We start from the raw sequence: 10,847 nt of genomic DNA on the forward strand, positions 1-10,847 counted from the left end.
GCACGCAGATGTTCAGCCAGCATCTGCTTTCCCTGGCCCCAAGTCCCCAGCGTTTACACGCCAGGGAGGCAGATGCCCAGGCGGGCATCGCCAGGTTACACAGATGTCCGTCTGGCATCGCCAGGGGAAGAAGATGCCGGGCATCGCTGGAGGATGCCGTGGGCACTGCTTACTAGTTAAAGTTTTTAGACTCCTTGGCAATTCCACCCTGAGTGTGGCTCGGGGTTACCGCTTTTGGTACTTGAAAAATAACCCCGAGCCACACTCGGGATTATCTCTGTAGAGGTTAAAAGCACACCCAATATTTAATGCAATATAGCCACATCCATTTCCACCATGGTATACTACATGCAAGGCATGTCTTCTGTTCTGCAATGTTTCAGCTACAAAAGTTGGAAGGTATGCTCCAGGTAAACCCCACATAAGATGCTAAGTATTCATGATTAATAGAGCTAAAATTCAAATAACAAAGTGGGCGAGTCTGGGACCAGCAAGCTCGAAAGGGAGGGGCTAGATGATGCTAGACATCCTCCTGCCAGGAAATGAGGTGGGCTCTGTCTGATTTGCTGCAGCTTCTGATGTACAATATGCAAAACTCTCAGAAAAGTAAATTAAGTAAAAGAAAAGTATTAAGAAAGTCAAGGAGAGGAGCCTGTACAAATACGTATAGCTAAAGAATATGCTGGATACCAGATTTCAATAAAATATACTATTTCAAATATGACTCACAGTGCTTTATTACTATACCTAAACTCACCAACCTCCTATTTCTGCCAGCTGTAACAATTATCACAAAGGATATATCGTAAACAAATTAGTGATATCGGCATTTTAGGTCTTGGGGGAGTGGTGGGATACTTTTCTTATGGGTGCTGTTGGGTATCATCTGGATCAACATGGAGGAGATATCAAAGGAACAGGCTTTCCAGCTGTCCCATTCTGGCCAGTACAGTATTGATTTTTTGGTCTCTATACAGGACAGGTTCCCATGTGCCAATATTTACAGAATATACTGCAGTTTGAACACTGCCATAATTGTTAAAATGGTGGCAATGGACACATAGGGCTTAATTATCAAACCTCTCCAAGACTGGAAAAGATAGACTATCATAGGAGTGAGTAATGAAACCTAGAATGGATCTGGTCCAAAATTGAATTTTTTGTCAACTAATAGAAAACGATTTTTAGGAAAAGTATTCATGTTTTTTTCATAGTAGTCTATCTTCTCCAGACCTCGAAAGCGTTATTAAATCAGACCCATACTCTCCACCTCTGAGCACATTAGTGCAGCATCCCTCCAGACATGCCTCCTTCCTCCATGACGTTTTGTACCCACATCTGTTCCAGTATAGCCTTCCAGTGCATCAATATTTAATGAGCATATGTGAAGTGGTGGCGTGTTAATTGTCCTGCACTCTCAGTAAGGTGATGATAATTGGTTTGTTGCTCCCTGATGATGCTTCTTGATCTTCCTGCTGGCTTTCAGGGGTGAACTTGTTGTGGAGAACTACATGAGGAGATGTTTCCTTTGGATGCATGCAACAATACCTGATTATACACCAATTACACTTCTTTCTGGGGTTATAGATATAGATCAATACTATAGTCCTTATATATATTTTTTCATTTTTATGTTTTTTTTTTGGGAAGGGCAAGAGCATACCAAAGTGTAACTTATTTTATCTTTGAAATGTTAGAGCAGGTTGGAGTACTTGAAGTGGCACTGATTCCTAGAGAGTGTTTTTTGGATGACATTGCTGTGCATTATTTGACCCCTTAGATCAGGGGACAGCAAACTTTTTGGACTACTAGGCCATTTCAGGAGGTCAAGAAGGCACACTAGGTCAGAAGAAACAAGGTGTCCAAGGAAAGGTTTTTTTCTAACCTTGACTGCAAGCGAGCAGCCTCAGTTTTCCGCTCATCCGCTGTGTAGTCTCTGTACTTGTGCGCTTGCTTGGCATTGAATTGCCCCTTGAGATTCGACCGCTTAAAAGTGCTGTTGGTGTCGTTGCACATTAAACACAAGGCTTTGTATCTATGTTGGACGAAGAATAATTTGTCAGTCCATTCGGGGTTGAAGACATGACGCTCAACGTCAACCTTCCAGAGACTGGTAGCTGAGTGTTGCTTCTGCTCCTTAGGCATAGTAATTGGGGTTACCCAATGATATCGCGGGACAATTTAATTAGGCTGGATGCAAAAATAAATAACTAGGAGGCGTTAGGCCAGACTGGAATACTGGCTAGGCCGTATCTAGCTTAAAGGCCGGAGTTGGCCTACCTCTGCCCTAGATAGTAGAGGTCAAAATGTTCTGGTGAGTGTGTTGTGGAACACAAAGGTGTTCATGGATGGCAGTGGAAGAAGTGCACAAGACATGAACCGATAATGTTATAATATGCCTTCTCTATGGATTTCACATTTTGGGATACAACAGAAGCTGTGGTTTGATGGTATTTTGTCTGAACATCAGTGGTGGTGGGGGAATACTGCATAGTTTGCTATTCATATACAAACATAAAAACATACATAAAGCCCTAGCGATGAAAACCTTTTAACAGTCCTTATAAAGACCCTGTCACCAACCGCATTCTGCTGACAAAAGTAAAATATTGGATTTATTGTGACTCTATCTGAAGAAAAGCAATTGGAAAAAAACGACAATGGTTCAAAAAACTATCTTCTCCTTTCACTGAGGATTGAGGATCTTTATAGACATAGACAGCCTGATTTATTGAAGACTGGAGAGAGAATAGACTATCATGGGAGAACCTGTGTTATTCAGCAAAACTTGAAATGGATCTAGTCCAGGATTGAAGACATTTGTCAATTAATTGCAAACAGTTTTTAAGAAATCCCTTTCCGGTTTGCTAGATCATCCAAATTCTCCTATGATAGTCTTCTTCTCCAGTCTTGGAAAGCTTTAATATATCAGGCCCAGAGTTTGGGTGCACATCTCAAGATTTGGGCAATGGAGCTCCAGCACAGAGGAGCAGGACAAAGAAAGTCCCAAAGACAGACATTGAGTGTTATGACAACATATAAATGAGTTGGAAGTGGAGTAAAAATGCAAAACAGATGATTACCTGAAGTCTAAAAAAGGAGGTTTTAGATTACTAATGTATTTGCTGTGCCTCCTATCCATGGAAACTGTTCTGCTCTTCATGTACTGAGCAAATCAAACACCCTGCTCCTCCATAGATAGAGTCTAGTAAATCATTTTCATCCATTTGGAGAGGAAGTATGTTGCTGAAATGAAGGAAAAAAAAATCTGGAAAATAAAAAGTGCAGCCACCACACCTACGGATAGGTGAGTTGTAATATATTGAATTTTTTTTTTTGGGTTGAGTTGTCTTCCACCCAAGGTTGAAGTTTTGGGTGGAGTTAACTTTCAACAGGCAAGACAAAAGTAGTGTTACTGTGCAAATATTAAGTGTAGTATGCAAACATTGGTGGTATTTACACACATGATTAGAATGTTGGCTACCTACATACATGTGGTGGTGTGGCTTAGTTGGTTAACGCACCAGCCTAGTAAACAGGGGATCCTGAGTTTGAATCTTAGCATTGCCTGCTTTTCAGTCTGCACTAAAAAGAGAACCAAAGCATCTAGGCTAGAAATTTCCATCACTGGCCCAGTCTCGTAATGGCAGATCCAAATTAGCATACCTATTTTGGTTGGGAGTTCAGACCTAATACCCATGGAATAAAGCTTGGTGGACACCTGAGGAACACATGCAGCACACACCTACAATTCATGGTTAACTTTGGGATAGTTGCACATTTTAGGAGACCACCCTGGAAGTAATCATCACGTGCAGCCAATCAATGTCCAATCAACTGCACATCAAACAAAGAGTTCAGTAGTCATTTTTTTGTATGAAAGAAAGATAATAAAACCAGTGTGTTAATATGTACCTTTTCTTTATACTTTGGTAATCAGTCTTAGTTTCTTAGTCCCCTGAGGAAGCCTAGTGGTGAAATGCGTCGGGCAAAGAGACAATATCATTTTGATTTGTGAGATTAGTCTATTTCGACTACTGTTCTACAATTGTACATAACCTATTGTATCATATTTTAACAACACTGAACTCAGTTGAAATTTGTATAGCTGGGAATACTGTAGTTTGTAAACACTTTTATATTTTGCCACTAAAAAGCCTTCTTAACATTTTAGGAGACCACCATGAAAATATTCACCATGTATAGCCAATGAATATCCAAACAAAGGTTGTTCTTAAATGATGACATCTTTGGTTGCATGGGACCATGGTATAGTTGGTTATATTGGTGGTAAGTTGTCCTCTTCCCATACTCTAGCAGTGGGTAGTCTCAATGCTACAGAAAAATGAATTTTGATGATGTGTAGCAAGAAGTGCAGTATTCCAAGGTTCCCAGGGGGCAGATCAATGACAGCCTGAACTCTAAAGGTAAAGGCTCCCCTTCTGCACTTCCTAGCTTATCCCACTGCCTCGGAGGGTGGACACAAAAATGAGGGGTCGTAATCCTATATATTGGGTGTGGGGCTGTAGGGTCATCTGCTCACAATGCAAGTGCCAACCTGCCTAGTACTCTCAACTAACAGAATGGAGGTTTGGAAGCAGTCCTGTGGTTGACACACCTGTGTAAAGAATTTGCCCCACTGCCCTTCCTATTTGTGCTACTGACTATGGGCCTCAGGACAGGACATCATGTGAAATTTTAGTTCTCCCCTTCCTGATATCTAAGAAGGTTTTCACTTCTTGTAGTATTTGGTACCTGTAAATTACTTTTGTATATTACTTCTGTTCTGGGGTTAAGGAAATAGTGAGCATTAACACCCAGTGGATGAAAGTGAGTACTGACACCCAGCGGGTGAAAGGAAAGCGAGCGCTAACACCTTGTGACCCTGCATTGTCAAGTAACATGCTCACCTAAAATAAAACTCCAACACCCTTCTCATAAATACAATTATGTTTTCCTTCATGCTAGGTAGATCTGTTATTAATGACCCAACCTACCTATCAAATATCACCATCCAATTTTCCATGATTCTTATTCTTCAAGGTACCTAAATACCTTCACAAGTGGCCATGTATTCATTTAAACACAACATAAGGTTACATTCCTTCATCCTGTTTGAAGTATCATGACAAATACATATTTTAAATTTTGGTGCTTGCCCTAGAAAGAAATGTGACCGTGCCATTGTCTCTTAGGCTCTTCTATGGTGGGAAATCCTAAAAGTTGAGTTCCCAGGTCTTCTCAGCCAGAACAAGGAGTTATCTTACTGTCTCCTAAATTGTTTTGTATTTTGGAAAACACTGCTCATTGGCCAGGAAAGGCTTTTGGTTCAGCCCACTGGGCATCTCAAAGTGTCCTTCATATTGACATTTCTGTGCCTATCCACCACTAGATATTGAGATATCAGCCAGTAACTCGACCTTTAGGGTTTCTCCAATGATTAAAGTATCAACTTTGGGTTGATCTGCTCTTTAATATTCTCTAGGTCTCCAAAGAGAACCAGTAGCATCATCTAACTGCTAATCCAGCATCTGTAGGAGGTACCAGGCACCATTATCGGGCATCACATGTCTTATGTCCTACATTTGGACCCTCCAAAGATGCCTATCCAATGTAGCTATGTCAATGTAGACTCTCAACAAGTCTGTTTTTGTGTTGCTATGAGTGCTCAGGCACTGGGCATTGCATTTTGGGACATGTTAAGGGGTGTGCTTGATCTGCATCCTGAGATGGTTGCTAGACAGAGCTGTGCTGTGTACCAGAGCCGTGTAGATCTCTTGATTCACAAAGATACAAATCATTTAGCAGGTGAAGCAGCTCCATAATGTATTTCATCTGTGTATTTAGCTAATCGCCAGACATTGAAGAACAGTATTTAAAATCTCAACATATCTATTGCACTTTAATGTATTGGTATAAAGAATTATTACTTGGATTTCTGCCTTCCCGTGACAGCATGGATGGTGGAAAAGGTGAGCCTGGAGATGATTTTGAAACTTATAATGCAATCCGCAAGAAAGAGATCAAACACATAGCTCTGCAAAGGCAAAGGGAGCATGTATTAGGAATCAAGAGCACCTCTAACCTCTACACAAGAGAGCTGATGTATTATGACCTAATGTATCATTAGAATGTCAATGCACCACTGCCTTCAGGCACTAAAGGACCATGAGCCACCAGTGTGACCACTCAAAGCCGGATAGCATTGTCCATTGCACACACCCCCACACACACACACACACACATCTCTCCTTGGAGTCCCATTTTTCACCCATAAAAGAGTGCATGGATCTTGGAGGTGATACCTAAGGGGTCTTATATAATTTCAGCCTAAGCATAAATTTCTGGTCACCACTTACAGTTCACTACTTTAATAGACATTAATGGAGACCATGAAATTTGAAACAAACACTGATCTCTACTTTTGATGCACTTGCCACCAGCAACTACTACGATCCCAATGTAAATCAATGGACACTGCTAACTAATTTTAAAAGAGGTGATATGGCTACAAAAAAGTAGGGATTGGTACCACAATCCAATGACTGGAGCGTCTTATGGACAATTTAAGGTCAACCTTTGGACTTATGGAAGTGGTCAACCAGGTAAAAAATAAGTAAAAAATGTACCTTTTATCCAAAACCTATGTATTGGATATAAGGTATTTTTTTTTAATTATTTTGAAAAAACATTCCACCAATTCTGTTTCTGTTTCTGGCAAGATGGTAATATGTTTTGAAATATTACCATCTAGTCTCCAGAAACAGAAATGATGGAATGTCATTCAGCCCTCTATTTGAGCCAATGTTTCTTAACTAGTATTCCATCAAGCCATAGTTCCTTCAGAGGTTGGTAGGGGTTATTTGAGCCATGAACAGTTTGTGCCTCTCAGTTTAAGTGACACCAATGATTCTTTTTGGCTATCTGTAATGGTGACATTTTTACTAATGGCCAGCAATGTAGGCAACATTCTTCCTACTGATCACCACACTAATATACTAATGATTTAGTATTTAAAGCGGGGGCTACCTGAAGAACTAAAATTATTTCAAGGGTTCCCCTGTAGTAAAAAGATCAAGAAAGGAGAGTAGATAAAAGTTTTGTACCTGGATGGAATGAGATAAGCAACCACTGGTACGACTGGAAATCCCCACAGTGTTCAGAGCTTCCCGGGCAAAATCATCTGCCGACTTCACAAACAGATTACTCTTGGCGTTTTTGGTTATGTTGGTGGAGACCAAAAGCGGCATCACACTCTGTAGAGATTTAGTTTAATTACTTACAATATAGGTTTGTTTTTACAAGGAATCAGCCAGGGACCCAATGGTGCAGGGGATGCTGAAACTTCAAGGTGGCCCCATATCCTGACACAAGACCAACAATTTTTGTTGTACCAAATATCAAAGTGGAGGGGGGTTTTAAGGCCAAACAGTCAGAAACCATATTAATCAATAGGTCGGGACATTGATTAAGGATATGCATTCAGCATTTTAACTGATATACATGGAACTATAGGTAGGCAGACAGACTTTTGGAAAGAAACTTCAAACACAACTTTTGTTTTAGTTTTTGCTAAAGAAAGGAAACATTGAAACTTCTGTCAAAGAAAAAGGCTCAGGCTTTACTTCAACCTCATTCTTCCAAAAACTCTCAGGCATGGTGCTCTGTGTGGAATGGATGTTACTCTAGGTTCTTTTTTAGGAACCAGGAGCAGGCACCTACACACACTCCTGTTTTTGGGTCTATCATCAACAGCCATTGATCCACCTCTACTAATCAGGAACTGGTCACTGTGCTTCCCAATCATGGTGGACACATGAGATTGGTTTATAAACAAACTCATTGGCTGTAAAATTATACAATGAATTAAAATACATTTTTGAAATTGAATTTTTGGAGAGCTTTTACTATTAGTTTTAATTTTGGACTTGTGTCTTTTGTGACCTAAAAAATAAAAAATTAAGGCAAGCAAATTGGTAATAAGGGTTGTGTCAAGATATACTAACTCATATTGTTGGTCTGGACATCTAAGCTGGCCATGAAAGGGGTGATAGATTTTAAAGGTATGTGTGATACATTGAAACCATATTATAATTACTTGAAATCTTGCCCATAGCCTTTATTTTCTAACATAAACCTATAAAATTCAGGACCCAGGACACATTCTATACCTATCAATAAAAGGAGGGACCAGTTCACGACAGGTTACATTCCATTAGTTGATGTGTGTGATACCTTTTACCTATTTACCTGCACAGTAACACCTTTTGATCTACAGTCGTTGTTGAGGCTGCAGGAAAAGTAATCCATAAAGGCCTGGTAAGAGATGAATTAAAGAGAACCTAAGTTAATTGAACTTTCAGTTTTAATAAATTACCAGGAATAACGATTCTCACTGAAAGTTCTTCTGATGAAGCTGTAACTGCGAAACTTCTCAAGAAAAAATGGAAGCTATTGATGTTGGGACAACACCTTAATACATTGCCATCATATTGATGTGGTTTTTAACTGTGTTTATAATGTTCGAAGTGTTTTATGAAAATGAATTGCTGTAATTGAAGGTACCTTAAAAGTCCAAACTATACATTGTTTCCACTTGGTGAGAAAAAAAATTGTATATAGATAATAGGCAAGTGGTACCATAAGCTACAATCCCACCTTTAAAACAGTATAATGTAGTGTTAGAGCAAAAAAAAAAAATAAATAAACTTTAAGTCAGTAGTTTTATATTGCAGAAGGGTCATGTACTAACCCAGCATAAATGGGTGTCAGGAATGAATAAACTCCAACTCATGTACATGGGCATTCCCAATTAAGATGCCGAAAGACCCGAAACTGGTTGAAGATGACCAAAGATGGCACAGTTGTTGGAGCAAGGAAAGTTCCAGTGAAATAGAAATTTATATTTATATTCTGCAAGGACATGTTCATACCTTTGTGGCAGAGTAAAGGGTGATCTTTGGATAAGGATGAGTACCTCCCTCTGATGATATGTTTATTATGAGACCTTTCTTCCTGGGAAGAGAAAAGAGAGAGTCATACAGAGCGTGTAAAGAAGAGAAAGGAGAGGGGAAGGAGGAATACAAGGACAGTATAGAGACAGGAGAGATTGAAGGAGGAAGAACAGAGTGAAAAAGAGGCGCTTGTAGTTCCTATATATACCCCTTCACACACCTTTTTCATACTCCCTTAAATTGTTTCCTACTTATTATACTATATGTATTTACAGTTAATTATACACCACTAATTTACTCTAATTTACGTATAGTAATACCACTGATTAGGTGTTCTCCCTATTATGTTCTTCTCTAATATGCCCTTGTTGATGTATTGTAGTTTAACAAACCTAATAATATATTATATGTATGTTTAGTATGTTTAGTCTCAACCTTTCCCTGAGGAAGGGGAAACGAAACGCGCCGGGCAATGAGACAACTTAATTTTTTGAAAATGTTTCTGTTTTTTCTATTGGACAACTATCACATATCCAATATGTTGTCGATTTTGATTGTTAGCTCAGTCAAGCTCTGTCTAGCTTAGAATGTACAATTCTTTGATTTCTAAGTAAATTATTTTAGTTGCCAAAAAAGTGTTCTTTCTTTCTCCTTTCTCATTTGTTCATACTAAAACAAGGCTTGGCCACCGTTACTTCAGACAGGAAAATATATTTTTGGGGTCCCCCTATGTTCCAAAAGTGCAAAAGAGATGAAGAGAGAGAAAAGAAATGGCAGAGAGAAATGTCAGGAGAACAAAGAGAAGTAAGGGGGTAAGAAGGGAATGCACAAATGGATAAAAATGGAGTGTAAAAATGTGAGATACACTATGGGGATGAGGAGGGGGATATTGGGAAGAAAGATACAAGGTAAAGAGACAGCATAGATAATGTGAAAGAAACGATAGGGAAAGTGGAAAGTGTATGAAGCTTAGCACGGAAGAGTGTGAAAAAAGGGAAGAACAATTAGATGTGGAGCTGATACAGTTCCATCATTCCTACTTATTTTTTCCTTTACAGTGTAGGAAATTTAACCAGGTGACCTGGTTAAATCTAAAAACACCAAATGGAGAAATAATAAAAGCTATGGGGTATATTTACTATGGGGTAAGTAATTTGCATAGTGATTTGATCAATGAAAGTGCTAGATTTGTCATGCAAAATCAGGCACAAGAAGGTGCAAACTGAGATAGGCGAATATACCTTTTTGTACTACAATTCGCAGTATAGTTCATGGTGTATGACAATGAACACTGCGCTGGCTAGTGGTGACATTATTAACTGACCCCAGGACAAACAGTATGAATTACCCCAGTGAAGTTAGAACAAATAATGGTCTGACAGAGCCTCAGCACTCTGCCAACACTTAAAGAACTCTGTGGAATAATTGCACGTAAAAAAAAAGTATCCCCTCATCTCTTTACACTTACCTTCTGGAACATATCAGGAGTAAAATATGGTATCGAACCTGAAGGGGCCATACCAACATTATTTACTAAAATAAAAAAAACATTCAATCACATTATTTTGAATCTCAAAACGTCAAATCACACGTCTCCACATTATAGATCCCTGTGCTTTTGTCGGTATAATATCTAATGACAATTCTCCATATTATAAATTCCAGCTCTCTCTGATCCTTTCCTGATGATATCCAATCATGTCTTTATACAGATCCTAGCTGTATAGCAGTTTGAAAACATCCAGTCACACCTCTACACATGGTGGATCCCAGCACTGGCTTATCACCTACCTATTAAACTTAAGCTGCGTACACACGTCCAATTTTTATCGTTGGAAATGAACGACGAACGAACGACGAACGACCGATTGGCCAAAAATCGTTTGTAAAAAA

At 39.2% G+C, this 10,847-nt stretch overlaps 1 long non-coding RNA gene across 1 annotated transcript; it reads right to left on the minus strand.

The window, feature by feature from the left end:
• Positions 1-5,797: 5,797 nt before the first annotated feature.
• On the minus strand, positions 5,798-8,316 carry LOC140324910 (uncharacterized). The gene is made up of 3 exons (XR_011919584.1): positions 8,251-8,316; positions 7,107-7,256; positions 5,798-6,037 (listed from the first exon to the last, which is right to left on the minus strand). It is a non-coding gene; the product is annotated as an uncharacterized lncRNA (long non-coding RNA).
• Between the last annotated feature and the right edge of the window lie 2,531 nt (positions 8,317-10,847).

This window comes from Pyxicephalus adspersus, chromosome 2, assembly GCF_032062135.1.
Source record: "Pyxicephalus adspersus chromosome 2, UCB_Pads_2.0, whole genome shotgun sequence".
Classification (NCBI taxonomy): domain Eukaryota; kingdom Metazoa; phylum Chordata; class Amphibia; order Anura; family Pyxicephalidae; genus Pyxicephalus; species Pyxicephalus adspersus.